We start from the raw sequence: 18,528 nt of genomic DNA, 5'->3' as shown, positions 1-18,528 counted from the left end.
AGAGGTCAAATGGCTTCTTCTCTGGCCTTGTGTGTTTCCCTTCCAAACCTTTTGGGGACATTATTTTCAATACTTTTGTTGTGCCACACTTTGCTTATGTCATACATCATGTACTGTGACTTGAGAGTAGTCTGTGAGTCTCAGGGTTTGGAAAGATTTACAATACTTCCCTCACAATTTGATATGTTTTGCAGGTTGTTCTCACTCATCAGTGATATATAATTGGACAAGGAAATGTAATGTAATAAAGGGGGGTGGCCTAGATCAGCCTGGACTCCAGAGAAGGACAAGGAGGGGAGGAGAAGGACAGAGAAGGACAGAAATCAAAGGAAGAAGGAAGAAAGGAATGGAAAGTAATGGGGGAATCAATCTGGGTCAGGGCTTTGAAATGTGCCTATGGAGGAGGGCGTGTCGGGAGGAATTTGGGGAATGCTGGTAGAGAAAGTTGGCATGAGTGTTGAGGTTGGTGTTGAAATGTTGTGTGCCTAAAACCATACCATCAACTAACCCTTTGTAAATCATAGTTCTTGAATTTTCAAATATTTAAAATTTCTTATGTTGGGGCTGGAGCAATAGCATAGTGGGTAGGGTGTTTGCCTGGCACACAGCCGACCTGGGTTCAATTCCCAGCATCCCATATGGTCCACCAAGCACCACAAGGAGTGATTCCTGAGTACAGAGCCAGGAGTAACCCCTGAGCATCTCTGGGTGTGACCCAAAAAGCAAAAAAAAAAAAACACAAAACAAAAATTTCTTATGTGTTTTCAAACAGAAAAGGCTTTGTCTTTTCTCTTGTTGAGAAAAAATCTTCAATGCCAAAAGCTGCAAATTTCCAGTAGCAGTGTTCATTAGGGACTGAGTTTTACCGTTATAACGCAACTAAGATTATAATCACTGATTTAAAATAGAAAAAAAAGGTCAACTGATTAGGTTCTAGGAACAAGCGGAAAACAAGATAAAAGATCTCAATCTCTCCCTTTTCTATATGCCTTTACCTGAGATCAGTATCTTGTGACTTTTCTAAAGAGGGACTCAGGGGGTAAGATTAACTATTTTTGTGTGTATGGGGATGAAGGGGTTGATATGTCATAAACTGCAGACACAAGACCCCCACCAGGACCACCATTCCATCTCTTGACTCCAGCATTCTGAATTCTGGTTCCCAGCATCCCCCACCCCTTCCTGTTTTGTTGCTCCATAAACTAGTTGTCTGGTTTATGGAGCAACATAAACCTGTGTCTGGCAGTGGTCAGTCTGTCAAACTGATCCTGGACAGCTTCCAGGACTTGGTTGAGTAGTGCTGGAACCTCTCTGGCATCTGGACACCCTCAGGCAGAGGAAACTGGATTTCGTCTCGTGATTCACTCTGGTTGACCCTTGGGAACAAACAACTCCAGAATGGTGAATCCACTGAGTGTCCTTTAAACCACACTTCCTTAAGTCTTTCCTAAAACTTGTTTAAGTCTTTCCTCCATGCTCTAATTTATACAAAAGGGCAAATTTCTGAAATATATTGCTTTCTCTCTTCTTCTACTGGTAACCCATCAAGGAATCACAATAACACATTACATTTACTTTTAATAAATGTTTACCATAATTTTGAATAAGCACAGTAATAAATACAGACTCCTTTTATCTATACTCTTTTAAGCTTGAACAGTCTCTCTGGACTCTTGGTAAAGGGTTAGAGCACATGGCCTTTCTTGGGCACATCTCACCATATTTCCCAGATTACAGACCTCAGGCCACTTTTTCTAACCCCATAGGGTTCTTTTTAGTTGCTTTCTTTGGGTAAGAGCCTATTCTCTGACCACGTTAGCACTTAGCACCTTCATCCCATGTTCATTGATTTTCTTGAATGGGCACTAGTAATGTCTCCATTGTAAGACTTGTTATTGTTCGTGGCATATTGAATACGCCATGGGTAGCTTGCCAGGCTCTGCCATGCGTGCAGAATACTCTCGGTAGCTTGTTGGGCTCTCTGAGAGGAACGGAGGAATCAAATCCAGGTCGCCTGTGTGAGCAATGCAAACGCTCTACCCACTGTGCTATCACTTCAGTCCACTCTTGATCAATTAAACTTCTTGTGGGACCTTAGACTCCTTAATCTTGAAGCAAGGGTAGCTTACTACTCATCCCAGTTTTATCTAAAGCCCTTGATTGGACCCACCTTTAAGGGTGTTAGGAATAAAGGTCAATCTTAGGACAACAGAACCTTAAGTTTCAAGTAATATGATGAATGCCCAGGAGTTTCAAGATTCACCTGCACACCAGCATTTTTCGGAGTTAATTAGCTCTCATATTACAAAAGTGGACAGAATCCCCTGCCCCCAGCTCCAGGCTGTTTTCACTGGGGCCCTCTCAGAGGGGGGTGGGTTGAGTTTTCCTCCTTGCCCCAAGCAGAGCTCCAGCAGACGGAAAACTCCAGAACCAAGCTGCAGTCATGCTTAAGGCCACTCTCCACATGCTCAGATGAGCCTCACGCATGAAGGACATGAAGGAACCGACAGAGGAACTCAGGTATGCGGGACCCGTGGCTGAGATCTCTAAGACTGCTCGAATAGGGACTGGGCCTCCTCCACCCAGATCCCCCGTTTTCCAGTACCTTGGCAATCACACCCAAAAACTGCCTTTGGCACCATGTAATCTCATCAATGGCCAAGATCCAGAGACTATAAAACAAAGCTCCAGGAAGAGAGCAATGCAGAACCTTGCACAGCAGAGCCTGGCAAGCTACCTGTGGCATATTTGATTTGCCAAAAACAATAACGAGTCTCATTTCTCTGACCCTGAACACGACAGGGATGAATGGAGATGTTATCGGCACCAGCTTGAGCAAATCTATGAACAATGGGACGACAGTGATACAATGATTACAAAAGTATAGCATTATCTGTCTTCCTGTGTCTATGCAAATTGTTCTAAATAAAATCATACAAAAGACATATAGTAGAGAGAAAAGCAAATATTTCACTTACATCATAATGCAGTCTTCCACAAACATTTCTTAGATTATTTAAAACAAATATATGATATTATCTCAAACCAAATTGTTTACATTTACAAAATCCAGTTCTTATAAGCTTGTGCATTTTCACAATTTTTATACAAATATAACTGCACATTTAATCAAAGTGACACATTTTTCAAAATAATTCAAGATTTCAAATGAGACCATGCTTATTTCAAATCAGGGCCATGCTGACACAAGTCTGTAAGGCTATTCTGACACTGATGATGTCCTGACTTCTCTTCTTTAGCTTTAAATTCCGGAAACAGTCCATTTGTTATAGGTTATGTAATGCTGATACACAGCTCAGGAAATCTTATACAGTTTAAGTTTATATCTTTAAAACAATCCTTAAAAAGCACATAGTCTAAAGGACAATCATTAAAAAGTACAAAGTTGTTAAGTTACCTATGTTCACCTTAGTCTGAAGGTTGAATATTTTTCTTTCATTAGAGGTCAGAAACCTAATATTCTGCCAATCATTTGAACTTCAAACTTTCCTTCAGATTTTGCTCCTGGGGACAAGAGTAATGCTATCCCACCTTTAATTTATTAAGTGGAACCCCCTCTGTGAGGAGCCTGAGGTGGTGTGTTATGCATCAAAATATGGACACAAGGCCTCTCAGGTCATTTGCTAGATCATTGATAACATGATTAAAATAATATAGGCATTGAGAGGCCTATTTTATGAGCCATCTTTTCTCAAATTCAAACACAAGCACAGACCAGACAACACTGCTAAGTCAAAAATAACAAAACCAAATTTCAAGAATAACAAAAACCAAATCTCAAACATAGGTACAATCAATCTTTTTTTCATGAATAAGTTGTATAACACGGTACTGGTTAGAGTAAGTTTTTGCATGCCTCTTCTTACATCAGATCTGTTCTGCAAATGGCCAAAGATTTCACTCAGAATTGAAGATCTCAATTGAAAAATCACAACTAAGTGAAATATCACAAGGATATCATGACACAGGATACTAGGCAAAAGGTTGTTCTGTGAGATTTATCTATCTAATTAATCTTTCAAACTAAGTATATCTCTCTACTTAAGTGTATGCCTATCTAACATACCACCCTCTGCCCCCTTTCTTTTTTTTTGCTTTCCAGGCTAGTAGCTTTACGACTGTGGACATCTTGGTCTGTTGGTGGTGCAGGCTTTGCAGTGGGGTCTCCACACTATACCTGATAGTGAAAAAGAATGACTACAAGAGAATCTGGTAGAATTGGCCTAAGGGATGAGATGTGTTTTAATGGATCAGTACTGGTAGTACCATCAGCCACACTTCCAAAGTAGATGATTGTCAGAAAACATTTGCAGTTTATGAGAGAAAGTACCTACAATTTCAAGTTGCAAATGCTGTATGCCAAGAGAAATATTTCCCTGATTAAGCAAATGTTTTCTAATAAATTCCCATGAATGCTGTGTTTCTTTATAAATTTGGGGAATAACATAAAACTGAGTAAAATTCCAATCACATTTTAAATGAACTTCAGTTTGTAGGTTTCTTATCTCATCCTCTAGAACCCTGTTTGTTAAGTCTGATATTTGAGTAATAATTTTCATATCTATTTGTTGTTGACTGTGCCATAAGAAACTAACGTTTGTACACCAGTTCTCAACAAAATGGATGGTTCAGATGCCCTGGTGAAGGGCAGTTCCAGCTGCAGCCACTGTGGCCATTAATGCTAATAATCCCTAATAATCCCATGCTTCCCAAGCAAGCATCAATATAAACCTCCAAGACCACTTCAGTATCTTCTCTAGAAACTTTTTCCGTAATAGACATAGAAAGGGTCTTCCATGTCTGAGCAAGCTTAACAAGCATCCACATAGCAGCCTGGACTTTAAGCAAGTAAAGGGAATCAGTAGCTCTTAAACAGAAGCTTGAATTTAGGCAAGTGAATAATCTGCAAAAAAACACAGAGTAAGGTTTGTTTTTCTTGACCAAACCTTACTTTTCCTGTTAAGATAGCGTGAGGTATTCCCACACAAGTTTGTATAAAGCAAGTTTTACTTTTTTTTTTTCAGCCAGACTCAGTTCCTTTACTAATATTTTGATACTTCCCTATCCAGCCTTTCCTGGGTATTAAAGCCCCAGCAAGCCTCCACCGTTCCAGATGTTGAGGCCGTCGAGAATACAGGGCATTGAAGAAGAAAATCCTCCCCGTGTTCCATAGTACAGTGGTGTTGGAATAAGCTGTAGGAGTTCCAGTTTCTCCAATAATTGTCCTACTCCATGTAAGCAATTTTCTATTTGTACTGGCTAAACAAAAAGGACTTTAATCAATGATCTGTCCATGGGGAGAGAGGCCGGGAGAAGTATTTAGTAGGATTCTACTTACTCTGCTTATTTATTGTTCCCATTGTATCCCAAATCTACAGTCATCCGAAGATTTGACTTTACGAGTTGCCATATTTGGCCGGGAGATATTCGTGACCCACCCAGGACATTTAAGACAATGGCTTCATAACAATTGTAAAGCTACATCCCTGCTGCCCTGTAGTATTTGGGGCCTAAAGCCTGAGCTGATTGGCTAGTGAGACAATGACCTCCCTTGCCTAAACAGATGGGGAAATGTGGAAAATCCAAGAGTGGAGTTTCTGAGGAATGTCTCTTCTCCATGATTTTTCTGGGCCTCTAGGGTCCCATGAAGCACACGTTAACACAGTTTCATTAGCGAATGGCAAAGGTGGTGTATTCTCCCATCCCCTAGCAGCATCTTACTTTCCTGCATAACTTATCCACACCTGCATCACGGCAATCATAACTAGAGACAGAGCAGCTGGTGTTTTTACCAGTATTTTCTGGATCAATACTCTGCCTGCTGGGTGGGCAAACTTCTTCATTTGTCCCCAACTGGACAGTAATGCTTGTTGGGCCTTTTCCATCACTGTCTTGGATCTTGAAGGAATAGGTTTTTCTGTAACAATGCAAGCATATCTTCTTTCCCAAATTTTACTCTTCCTATTTATTCCATTTCCTCTTTTCTTCATCCCTAGAGTAGATGTGCTGATTTATCTAGATAGTATCACTAGCCTTTGTTTTTTGACTGCATGAATTTTTTTGTTGTCCTGAAAGATAAAAAAAAAATTAGGGTTTATAAGACTTTATTATTTGTTGCCTGGGGACTTCCTGTTTATGCCCCACTTTTTGTTTTTGAAATTGAGCTTTTATGAATGATGAATACTTTAATTAGCAATTATAGATGCCTTTAGGTATATAAAGAGTTCATAAGTTTCTTCCATGGGCTCCTAAAGACTAAGAAGTTCTGTATCTTGCACTATTCTGACTAGAAACTGGCTATCAGAAACACTGTTTACCTCTCCTGTTATATTCTTTAATAATTGAGTCACTGCCACCATTTCCACTCTCTGAGCAGTGGAACCCCAATAGCCTGCATCCCCATTACTGCTTCCATCAGTAAAGTAGGTAGGTACACGGGTCAGAGATTCTGTCACTGTCACTGTCGTCACTGTCATCCTATTGTTCATCAATTTGCTCAAGTGGGCACCAGTAACGTCTCCATTGTGACACTTGTTGTTACTGTTTTTGGCATATAGAATATGCCACAGGTAGCTTGCCAGGCTCTGCTGTGTGGGGTCAGAGGTTAAAATGATATAATTTCGGGTAAAATTCACTTAGTTATTTTTAAAAATTGAAACAATTTAGAATGAGAGAAATGATTATCAATTTTCCCTACAAAGTCAGAAAGTCCTTATTGCCATTGCAGACTCATTTGGAATGCTCTTTTCACATATAGATTAGTAAAGGAATGACTATTTTATTTGTCTTGATCAGTTAACTGGCATACATGGCATTGTCCTGAATTATTTTTCCTATTTTATCTAAGTAAGTCTTTGGTCTTTTTTGTTGAATATGAGGTAAAGAGATCCATCCACTATTCTTTCTTGTTGATTTCAAACTCCTGTATGGGAATGTTTAGAGGGAGAAACTACCAAGCCTCATTTAAAGAGATACACACTAATTGTACTTCCTGAATTCTAGCTTGTGCCCATTTTAATTCTAATTTCATAAATGGAGATTCCCAAAATTGGCCAGATCCAGTTTATATCTCCGAATGATTTCTCAGCCATGTAGGGTGTTTAAGTCATCAATGCTTAGCTGAATCTATTGAGTCACAATGACATTCCGATTTATTAAATGACCAAAATATAGTATTGGATATTCCTTCTGAACTAAACAAACCTTTGCCTGAACCAATTGTTTTTTCAGTACTGTAATAATAGCTTGAAGCTGATCATCAGTTTGGGGGGTCTTTAAGATACCATCCATAAAATGAACAGCACAAACACAAGGGAATTCGTTGCCTATCTGCTCTAAGGCCAAGTAACAAAGTGACAAAATGTGGGGACTGGAGTAATAGTATAGCAAGGAGGGCATTTGTGATCCACTCCCCTCCACACCCCCCTAATCCATGTGGTCCCCCATCCCCACCCCCAGCTCCACCAGGAGTAATTCCTGAGTGTAGAGCCAGGAGTAACCCCTGAGCATCTCCGGATGTGACCCAAAAAGAAAAAAAAAAGACAAAAGGTGGGGCTGTTTAACATTCCTTGACGCAGAATGCTATCTGACTGTATGCCCTAGATGATATCTGACTGTATGCCCTAGATGATTTAGCTAATGATAAAGGAGAGCTTTTATAAATTAACCTTGATCAAATATACAGAACATACAGTTTAAACAACAATATCACATTTGATTGTTTTTTTCAGTTATAGGATATTTAGATCAAAAATTTCTTTTTCTTTTTTTTACTTTTGGGGTCACACCCAGCGATGTTCAGGGGTTACTCCCGGCTCTGCGCTCAGGAATTACTGCTGGCAGTGCTCAGGGGACCATATGGGATGCAGGTAATTGAACCTGGGTCAGCCGCATGAAAGTAAAATGCCCTCCCCGCTGTGCTATCACTCTGGCCCCAAATTTCAATTTCTTAATAGGCTCAGTGGCCAGTTCAGAAAACTCTCAGCTAACTTTTGGTATAAGAAGTTCACAGTAAATAAGTGAAACAATGAGACTTTTAAAATTGTTGGGTCATCAGAAAGAAAGAGACAGACATAGAAAGATCGCACTCATATGTGGAATATAAAGTAGCTGAGAGGTACAAGCTTACAATGTTGCGATTCCTGGCAGACATTTCTCTGGACTTAGTTACTAAAATACTAAAATACAGAAATCCAAAACTATGCTGCTGCTGGTGCGGCCTCCTGACCTCATATCTCTTCATTCTCAGCAATGGAAAACAAATTACCAAATGCTTTCTTTTCAGCAGATCGACTTTAGGGGGGAGAAACTCCAAATCAATAATAGTGAATTTTTTGTTTAAATATTGAATGTAATCAAAGTAAAGTGAAAGTAAAGTGAAATTTACCAGTTACACATGCGGGGTGGGGGGCTGGGAAGGTGGGGGGAAGGGGCGAGGTATATTGTGATTCTTGGTGGTGGAATATGTGCACTGGTGAAGGGATGGGTGTTTGAGCATTGTATAACTGAGACTTTAACCTGAAAGCTTTGTAACTTTCCACATGGTGAATCAATAAAAGAATTAAAAAAAAATTGTTGGGTCATGTGGGGCTGGAGTGATAGCACAGCGGGTAGGGTGTTTGCCTTGCACACAGCCAACCCAGGTTCGAATTCCAGCATCCCATATGGTCTCCTGAGCACTGCCAGGACTAATTCCTGAGTGCAGAGCCAGGAGTAACCCCTGTTCATCACCGGTGTGATCCAAAAAGCAAAAATAAATAAATAAATAAACAAACAAACAAATAAATAAATAATAAAAATAAATAAAATTGTTGAGTCTTTTGTTACTGATCTCTAGTGATTATGCAGCTTATCCCATTTGTAAACTGAGTGGCCCAAATCTGTGCCTGAGTATTCCTACTTCTGATTTCAACCTGGCTTTAACATTCCAGTGTTCAACACACAGACAGAAAAATCAAACACAAACAGAAGTGGTCACCATCTATACATACACAATCGCACATACACGCAGCTGATGGATTGATAGATTTATTTCAGCTGTTATTCTAACCCTTCCAGGGTGGCAGGGAGGAAACTGATGTGAGGTATGAAAGGAAGAGACAGCGCCCAGGGCTAAAATAGCTCAGTCACGATTGGAACTTTGTCCCACCGTGTTCCCAGACTGTTTTACTTGGAAACTGGCCAAGAAAGCACTTTTATTTGTATAAAGTTGGCAAGCTAAATTACAGCCAACTGTTGTAAACCTAAGACAGTGAGATGTTACGTTGTCGGCTCTCCTTGCTCTGAGGGAGGGAATTAATGATTTCTTAGCAGACATAGGGAGAGGCTGCCTTGATGCCTTCTGCCAGAGGGATAGTAAAATAAAGTTTAAATCAGTTTCTATTCAGTTACTATAATTTCCAGTCTCTAGGAATCACTGCCATTGAGGGCAGGATTGGCTATACAACACGCATGGGTGCACTCACCTTTTTAAAGTCAGTCAGCATTCTCCATATCCCTGTCTTCTTACATATCACAAAACTAAAGAGTTCCACGGACTATGGGAAAGTTACTTATCTAAACAAACTCTTTTATAAGCTCTTTTAATGTATCCACCTTTGTTGGGAAGAGTTTTCCCCCAGCGTGCCCAGACACATTGCATACTGGGACCGGGCAAACATGGGGCGAAGGATGTTGGGCACTCGGAGAAACACCCTCCTGGGAGCAGCTGATGACAGTTCACTTTATTGGCAAATACACACATATCTTATAGAGGGTCTTGGCTTACAGAAAGGTCCAATCACAGAAAGTTCAGCATTATTGGCCTATCGCCTCTCCAACTCTGCTTTGCCCTGGCCCTATCCCAATCAAGGCTAGATGCTGCAGTTAGGATGACTTGCTAAGCATATGTGACAGTCCTGGGCTCATCTGACTAAGTAGGTCAAGTGAGGCTCAAGGCTGAACGCCCTGTGCTGGCTGACACCCTGTTCTTGCCAACTTTGCCCAGATATTTTCTTGTGCGAGACTTCGCTTCTGGGTTGCTTTGCAAGGTCTGGTCTTATCTGCTCCAGTGCCCATCACGATGCTCCACATCTCCCCCTTTTTGGTTAATTCAAAGGCTACAGTGTTAACAATAGAAAGACCATAAAGGGTTAATCCCATTTAAAGGTATATTGCCTTATCATTTCCCGTGCTAGTAATACACTTAAACTAGCATATTAAATTGACTCCTAGTCATTTTGTATGAACACAGCAAGAGATATAGGAGGCTTAGAGATGGCTCCTCCTGGGCACATCTCAATATCAGATCATAGTCCTCAGGCCAGATTAGTCCTTCCCAGCCCGAACGAGGACCTGAGAAGCTGTATCTGACTCCTCCCCACCAAGGGCCACCCCGGATGAACTTCTGTCAGCCTGGGGATGCATCTGAGGCCTCCTGTGAAGTTCACGCTTCTTCAAAAGACCTAAGGCACTAGCAAAGGGCCGAGAGACTGGCAGAAATTTCAGGGGAAATGCTTTCTTATCTCTCGCCTGAGCCCTAGAGACCAGAGACTGGATTTGGGACCAGGAAGGTTTGGTGATCCAGGGAGTGATCTCACACACTTGTCCCTCAAAAACCTCACCCTGAGACCGGCTAAGTTTCATGCCATGAGAGTTTAAGATCTCTTGCAGGTTTCTTAGAATAAAAGAGAAATTGGAGCTGATAGGCCCCTCTATAGAGGGAGAAAGAAGGAGGGGGTGGAAGGGGATGGGAAACTTTTAGGTGCTCGCCCAGTCGAACCCCTCAGGGGATCTTACGGTTCCCTTGGCATTGGAGCACAGGTATAACCCCCCTTCCAGGTTGCTCCCTTGCAGGGCAAGTCTCCTTCAGCTGTTACGGGATCCACGGAACCGCGGGTTGGAGCCCACTCAGACCCCGTAGCCGAAGCTGTGGGACCTTATTTAGTCGCTCTCCAGACACTCACTTGATGTCCCTTACTCACACGTTCAGAATTCAAAGGTGGAAGGAAAAGAGGCTGCTCCAGGGCTTGTGCTGGCACAAGCTGTGAATGAACAGAGAGAGACAGCTCGGGATAAGGACACCCGTCACGTGCCGTGGGGGAAAGAGTTAGGAGGACAATGAAACAAGGAAAGATGGTTGAGGAGCTGAAGAAGTCTGGTCAGGATCAGTGGAACTCTGACCCAGATCGGGTCAGGGGAACTTACCGTCCAAAATGTCACTCTGATTGCCCTCAGAGGTGCCCCACATTCAGGTGCCAGATGTTGGTAACAGGTTTCCCCCAAAGTGCCCAGACAAGTTGCACACCGGGTCTAGGCAGACATAGGGCGAAGGATGACGGGCACACAGAGAAACACCCTCCTGAAGCAGCTGATGACTGTTCACTTTTTTGCCAAATACACGCATATTTTATACAGGATCTTGGCTTACAGAATGGTCCAATCACAGAATGTTTCGCATTCTTGGCCTATCGCCTCTCCAACTCTGCTTTGCCCTGGTCCAATCCCAATCAAGACTAGATGCATCGCTAAGCATATGTGACAATTTCTGTGTCTTGGGCTCATGTGAGTAGGAGGTCACATGAGGCTCAAGGCTGAACACCCAGTGCTGGCTGACATCCTGTTCTTGCCAACTTTGCCCCAATACTCCCTCTTGTGAAGCTTCGCTTCTGGGTTGCTTTGCAAGGTCTGGTCTTATCTGCTCCATTGCCCGGGTGGTTTTCCACTGAGTTTTATTACTTAGTGTTTTTTTTTAAATAAAGTTTTAACTCTCAGCATGAGTATTCTCGATGTGCTCAAACCACTGGTTCTTTGAGAACACTGATTGTTAGGAGCAATCAAGGGAGAGACTTCCTCTCATCCCCTTCACTCCTGTATGATTCTTCTTAAATTTCTTCCTTTCATACCTTCTGCTCTTTGTGTACTCCTCCTTCTTCTGATTGTGATGGTTGTAAAGCTAAAGAAACCAATTTGCAAAGGGACCAGCCCCTTGTCTGAGGACCTTTCTTAATTCCAAGATCACTTTCTTCTACTGTTTCAAGTCTAAAGTTCCCTTCAAGGGCAGCCAAGTATGATGCTGCTAAATGCTTGAATGGTTGTTGAAAGGCTTCCTGTTTCATTTTTCCTCCTGATGTACACATTGGTGATTTTAGGAGTCTAATGAACTCCCCCTCTTTGGAAGTACTTTGCTCATTATTACCTTGACTAACAAAACCCCAGAACACACTCACCCTTGGAGCTTTGCTCCCTCTTCACCCCAGGACCTTGATTTCAGCTAGAACCAGTCCTGCACCTTCAGTTCTGCCTCCTAGCAATTTGTCAGGTTTTCCCAATTATAATCGACGTGTGACAGTTCCTACTGTTTCAGGTTCCTGTTCAGGCACCAGTTATCAGGTACCAGCTACTAGGCACCAGCTCTGGATGAACAGGTCTACAGCAGGGACTCCAGGAGGGTTAAGGAAAGAGAAATCAGAGAGAAAAAGCAGGGTGTTGGAGGGCTGAAACCTCCTGGAGAGAGAGCCCCTACCATCCTCCATGTAGTGTTTATTGATTAGAACTGGTAATTATCAGGAGAACAACAACATTCTTTGTTGTTCTTCTTGACTTAAATCAACATAACTATCTTGGTTTATCCAGGTGAGACTTTGACATTTTTGAGGGCATTAGTTTATCAGGATAAACATAAATGTAAAGGGCTTTCTGAAGGGGAAATTCTTCTGGGAGAGGGAACAGAGATAGGGCAGATACAGGACCCCTGAGGATGGGGGAGGGGGATGAGGGGGTGAGGAGGTTGGGGGTGGAGCCGGCAGTATTTCATCTCCTAATTTCCGTTTCTGGATTCTTGTTCCCAACAGTATTGTTCCTATGATCTCACCCAAACCTGAGATAATTTTGGTAAATCAAAATTGATTTCAAATTTTATCGGTTAGTTTGAAATATGCATGTCTCTAAATTAATAAAGTTGAATACAGTGATTTTATCCTATCTGTTTATTAACCAAAATGCTCTCATGCCACACAAATGGGGAGTAAATTGACTTTACCTTGCAAGTTTTTTGACTAGACTGAAGATAAGGTTTCTTGTACTAACACTGCCAACAAATGTTGGTATGCATTTTCCAAGTCAGGTAAACTTGTTTGAATGGTAATGATAATAAAATAAGCTGAATGACAGAAATATCTAGTAGCAATTTGTCTCTGCGATTTTTGGTAGTTTAAAATTTTATTTGTTTTTATTTTTTGGATTTTGCTCAATGCTCAAGGACTATTCCAGGCTTGTGCTCAACAATCACTCCTGGTGTTGCTTGGGGGACCATAGGGGACATCAGGGATTGAATCTAAGTTGTCTACATGCAAGGCCAACACCCTACCACTGTACTATATCTCCAGCACTGAAAGCTTGAAATTTTAGAGCTACATATAGGGTAGAGTATCCTATCTTGGGCCAGAGAGACAATACAATGGGTAAGGCACTTGGCGTACATACAGGTGACCTGGATTTCATTCCCTGAAGCACATAAAACCCCTTGAGCACTCTTGAGAGTGATCCCTGAGCATGGCGCCAGGAGTAAACCATTAACATGGTGGATCTATGCCCCTCACTTTCTACATATAATGAGAGTGCATATTTTTTGAAGCTGGCTTTTGTGAAGTAGACTGAAGAAAAGTAACAGGACATAATGTAAATATAAGGAAATGTTTAAAAGGCTAGTGAGGAAGGTGTCTTGGGGAAAGAAACTATGTGTGGTCAAGTTAAATAGAATCTAATGAGGGCTTATGATAAGGAGTTTTAAATTTTGCTTCATTATTTGTAAGATGCTTAAGAAAAACCAGTCCCTAACTTTCTTTTCCTAAAAACCAAACAAAACAAATGTGTTCTCAAGACTGGTTACTCATTTTGCTGTGTTGGGGTCAGACCCGGCAGTTTCGGGTCTTGCTCCTGACTCTGCACTCAGGGACCCCTCTTGCTGGGATTTGGGGAAACTACAGTGTCAGGGATCCAACTATCATAATAATAATAATTATATCATCCAACTATAATCATAGCTTACTTTCATTTCCCTTTTTCAGTTAACAAAGTTTTCATATATAGAGAGGTAGGGGAAGTTAAAAAGACTAATCTTTAAAATATTCACTAGTTGTTCATAATTACATCATCCCCTCTGAATTAGACTAGTTCTTGCTTTTGGTTTTGTGCACAGTTACTCCCAGTTTGGTGTTGGGTGTCTCTGCTGGTGGTGCTCAGAGGACCATATTGTGATGCGGATCAAATCCAGACCATGTAGAGCACGTGTTATAGGCCATTGAACTATCTCTCTAGCCTTTAATTTTATATGTTTATTAAGAAAATAAGTATACTATAATCCATCTATGAGCCAGTCAATTTGTTAAGAATAAGAACTTTTATCATCTTAAGTGCCTGTTTATTGCCCCCTTATTAATGGTGATGGGTTGGAGTGATAGGGCGTTCATCTTGCACGTGGCCAACCCAGGTTCGATTCCTCTGTCCCTCTCGGAGAGGCTGGCAGGCTACCGAGAGTATCCCGCCTGCACAGCAGAGCCTGGCAAGCTCCCCGTGGCATATTCGATATGCCAAAAACAGTAACAACAAGTCTTACAATAAAGACGTTACTGGTGCCTGCTTGAGCAAATCGATGAGCAATGGGATAACAGTGATACAGTGCTTAATGGTGATATTTTCTGTTACTTGTAACTCAAAGACACAAAGTATAATTTTTTAGAATTCTGATGGTGCTGGGGTCTCTGGGTGACATACGTGAAGTGGGGAGGAGAGAGGCGGCAGCCTCCAGAAGAGAGTCTGCCATTGTCACTCTATCCACCTCTGCCACCCCCAGGGGAATGGCTGCGGAAGCCTAGGATTGACACGAGTCTGCTGTGAGCCTTGCTCCTTGCAGGAAAGGACAGCCGGTCCCAGACCTTGCCCACGCCTTTCGGGTCCTTTCCTTTTCCCTCACAGAAAAGTATTTCAGGAGGAGATGAGCAGTGAAGTTAAAATTGGTTTTATTTGGGGGTTATGAGAAAAGCGGGGAGGAGAGAGAGAATGTGAATGTGAGGAAGCAAGAGAGCACATTCAAGAAACATAGGCTTCCCCCGAGTGGAGAGGGAGCCCAGCGCACATAGGTGCACATCCAAAGAGGGGAAATGTGGGTGGCACGGGCTCGGGCGCTACATGGGCTCAGCAGCAACAGGCAGCACCCGGGCTTGGGCAGCAGATGCTTTTACTTCCTTTGAGTCGGCTTCTCCAGGGTTTCTTTCGAACTGCCCCACAGGGTGCTTCCTACCTCATTGCGCGGGCGGTTGCCAATGGGTAGAGTCGATGGTCTTCCTGGACATTCTTTTCCTGGCCTTTGCTCCTGCTGGAGCTTCTCTCCCTGTGCTGGTGCTGGTGCCAAGTGAAGGTCCTGCCAGGCCTTAGTTCCTGTGTGCACAGGTGGGTTTTTGGCTGCACTTAGGCTGACACTTTTATTAGTTCCCAGGAATTCAGTGGAGGAGGAGGTGAGGGGGCCGAGGGGGTCTCTTTCCCTATCTGCCCACCTGCCTGCCTGCTTCAACTCCATTCAAGTTCCACTTAGAAATTGTATAAGAAAACAACAGACATCCCAGACTTGGTGCTAAGGCCCTTCCGATACACTGTTGAAAAATAAAGAATCTCCACCCCTAAGGAAGTTACAGTGGTTTGGGAAAGGCAAACAAGTAAACAGCCTCCTCGCAGGAAGGTCAATTAATTCAAACTGAATGGGATGAGACCCAGTTGACAAGGAAGTGACAAAGGAAGCTGGAAGAGCCAAGATGAGCAAAAGGTAAGCGGGAAGAAAGAACCCGGGGCTAGTTGCAGGCTGGAAACACATTCTAAGCCAGAGAACAGAAGAACAGGATGCACGAAGGTTGAAGAGAAGTGAGTCAAGGTGAGCCTATGCGGGGTGTGAAGTGAAACCGAAGACACTAAAAGGATGGTCTGAGAGAAATGAGTACAGGTGAGCCTATGCCAGGTGTTAAGTGAAATAAACAATATAAGGACAGGTGTTGACTGAGTGTTGACTGAAGGCAGTGGATGTCAATAAAGGAGCACCCAGTCTATATGTCATGTCCGACTGGTCGGTCCTGCCAATGGACTCACTCCTCACCAACACCACAGCTCTTTCCTACTGAAGAACAGGTGCCCTTCCAAGTACAAAATGTTTAGCTTCTCAAAAAATCTTTTTAAAAAATGAAATGATGGGGGGGTTGGAGAAATAGCACCTCGGGTAGGGCATTTGCCTTGCACACAGCCGACCCGGGTTCGATTCCCAGCATCCCATATGGTCCCCTGAGCACCACCAGGGGTGGTTCCTGAGTGCATGAGCCAGGAGTAACCCCTGTGCATCGCTGAGTGTGACCCAAAAAGAAAAAAAAAGACTGACTTTTGGGGGCTGGAGTGATAGCACAGCGGGTAGGGCGTTTGCCTTGCACGCGGCTGACCCGGGTTCAATTCCCAGCATCCCATATGGTCCCCTGAGCACCGCCAGGGGTAATTCCTGAGTGCATGAGCCAGGAGTGACCCCTGTGCATTGCTGGGTGTGACCCAAAAAGCAAAAAAAATAAAAAATGAAATGATGGGGGCTGGAGCGATAGCACAGCGGGTAGGGTGTTTGCCTTGCACTCGGCTGACCCGGGTTCGATTCCCAGCATCCCATATGGTCCCCTGAGTACCTCCAGGAGTAATTCCTGAGTGCAGAGCCAGGAGTAACCCCTGTGCATCGCCGGTGTGACACAAAAAGCAAAAAAAAAAAAAAAAAGAAAGAAAGAAATGATGATGCAATAAAGCAAACAAATTTTTGAAGCTCTCTTCTAAGAAACCTCATAATTATTAATGTTCACAGGTATGTTGGTGGTAATAGGTGAGTCCACTGGCCCCAGGGGTGTACATATCGATATTTGGTCTATTCACAATATAGAAAATTAATTCTTCATTTAGAAATTTGCATAATAAAAGCTAATAATAATAATAATATGCTTGCAAATGCAGCAAATATTAGTTTTAGTCACTAGAAGAACAAATTCTGTGAAGAAATATTTATGTTTTCTTTAAATTCTGCCTCCATGGTAATCTTCAAAAGACACTAGAGCTTAAAGGGTCTATTGTTAGGTGACCATAAGCTAAGGAGAGTGAACCACACCTCAGTGGCTAAGTCACTCCTTTGAAGTCTACTGGTAGTAGTCACCTATTGTGTTTCTACATGTAACTCTGTGTGTGCAGGGGGAGGATGGTGTAAGTTATGAAATGGTCTCTTACAGCAGAAGTGTTAAGCAAGTTAAGCAAGTCTCCAGGTGACCTTATGGCATAGAAATGACGGAGTAGTTATTTGGCTAAAAAGTCATAGAACCCAAGAGGCTGCTTTTTTCAGCTGGGCTCTCTGCATCTTTACAATCTCAAGAAGCAAGATTTTTAATTATCTGAGACTAGAAGTAGAACACAGTGCATGCCTATGAACTGCAAATACAAATATTTTAGTAAGGAGGAGGAAGTTTCCTGTACCATAAGAAATGAGGTGGGGCTCAGAGTCAAGCAGGATGGAAAAAGCCCAACAATAGACACAAAAAGAAAGAGCATTAAAACGTGCACTGCCCACAGACAATCTGAAAAAAACTAATGATCCCAGTGGAAGGCAGAGCTTAGACTTCTGAGGTGTCTCGCTGTCCAGAGTGAAGCGCAAAGTAAATTACAGAGAAACTATGCTTCCAGAGGACAAAGAATAAAACAGATATTGAAAAAGGTTTGCCTAAAACAACAATAAAAGTCACTGAGTGAGGAAATGCAATGGTTTAAAGGGGGAAATGCCTAGATCACCCTTGTCTCAGAGAATAGGAGGGAGAAGGAAAGAAATCGAGTGAAGTGAAAGGGGAGAAGAGATAGATGAGCCTGGACAGGAGTTCAGGGGGTCCTGGTACCTCAGTGATGTTAAGGAATATAGAACTAAAAATCCAAACCGCAGAGTCAGCACCATTGAAATCATGAGACCCAAACTTTGACACCCAGACTTAAAAGATGACTCTCAAGACAGCAGGCAGGGCCTGGGTAGAGGCTAGGAAAGGGAACCTGGGAATACTGGTGCAAGGAAGTTGACACTGTCCATCAAAAACCTAACTATGAATAACTTTGTGATTTATGATGCATTAATAAAATAAAATTGGGGAAAAATATAAATAAATAAAACAACTGAAAAAACATCAGTCAAGACTTAACATCAGGTTTCTTGTTTTTAGCACAGATTAAGTCTGCCTTCTCTCCTCTCCTGATATTTTCTATAGAATTATGCTTTATCCTGTAGAGCTGAGGAGTGAGGATTACATCAGCAGCCTGATGGTGCCTTCAGACTTTCAGATGTCCCAAGATTGCTGCTGTGCTTTTGGCCAGACCCCAACAACATGGGACTAAGTTTACCAAGATTAAACGGCCAAAAGTTAGGTATGTGGGAGCCACACCCACAAACCACTTCCGGATCAGTTATATAAGCTCATTTATTGGCCTTAT

Source organism: Sorex araneus, chromosome 2, assembly GCF_027595985.1.
Source record: "Sorex araneus isolate mSorAra2 chromosome 2, mSorAra2.pri, whole genome shotgun sequence".
Taxonomy (NCBI): Eukaryota; Metazoa; Chordata; class Mammalia; order Eulipotyphla; family Soricidae; genus Sorex; species Sorex araneus.
The sequence above is the reverse complement of the archived record's forward strand: the minus strand, read 5'-3'. Positions refer to the sequence as shown.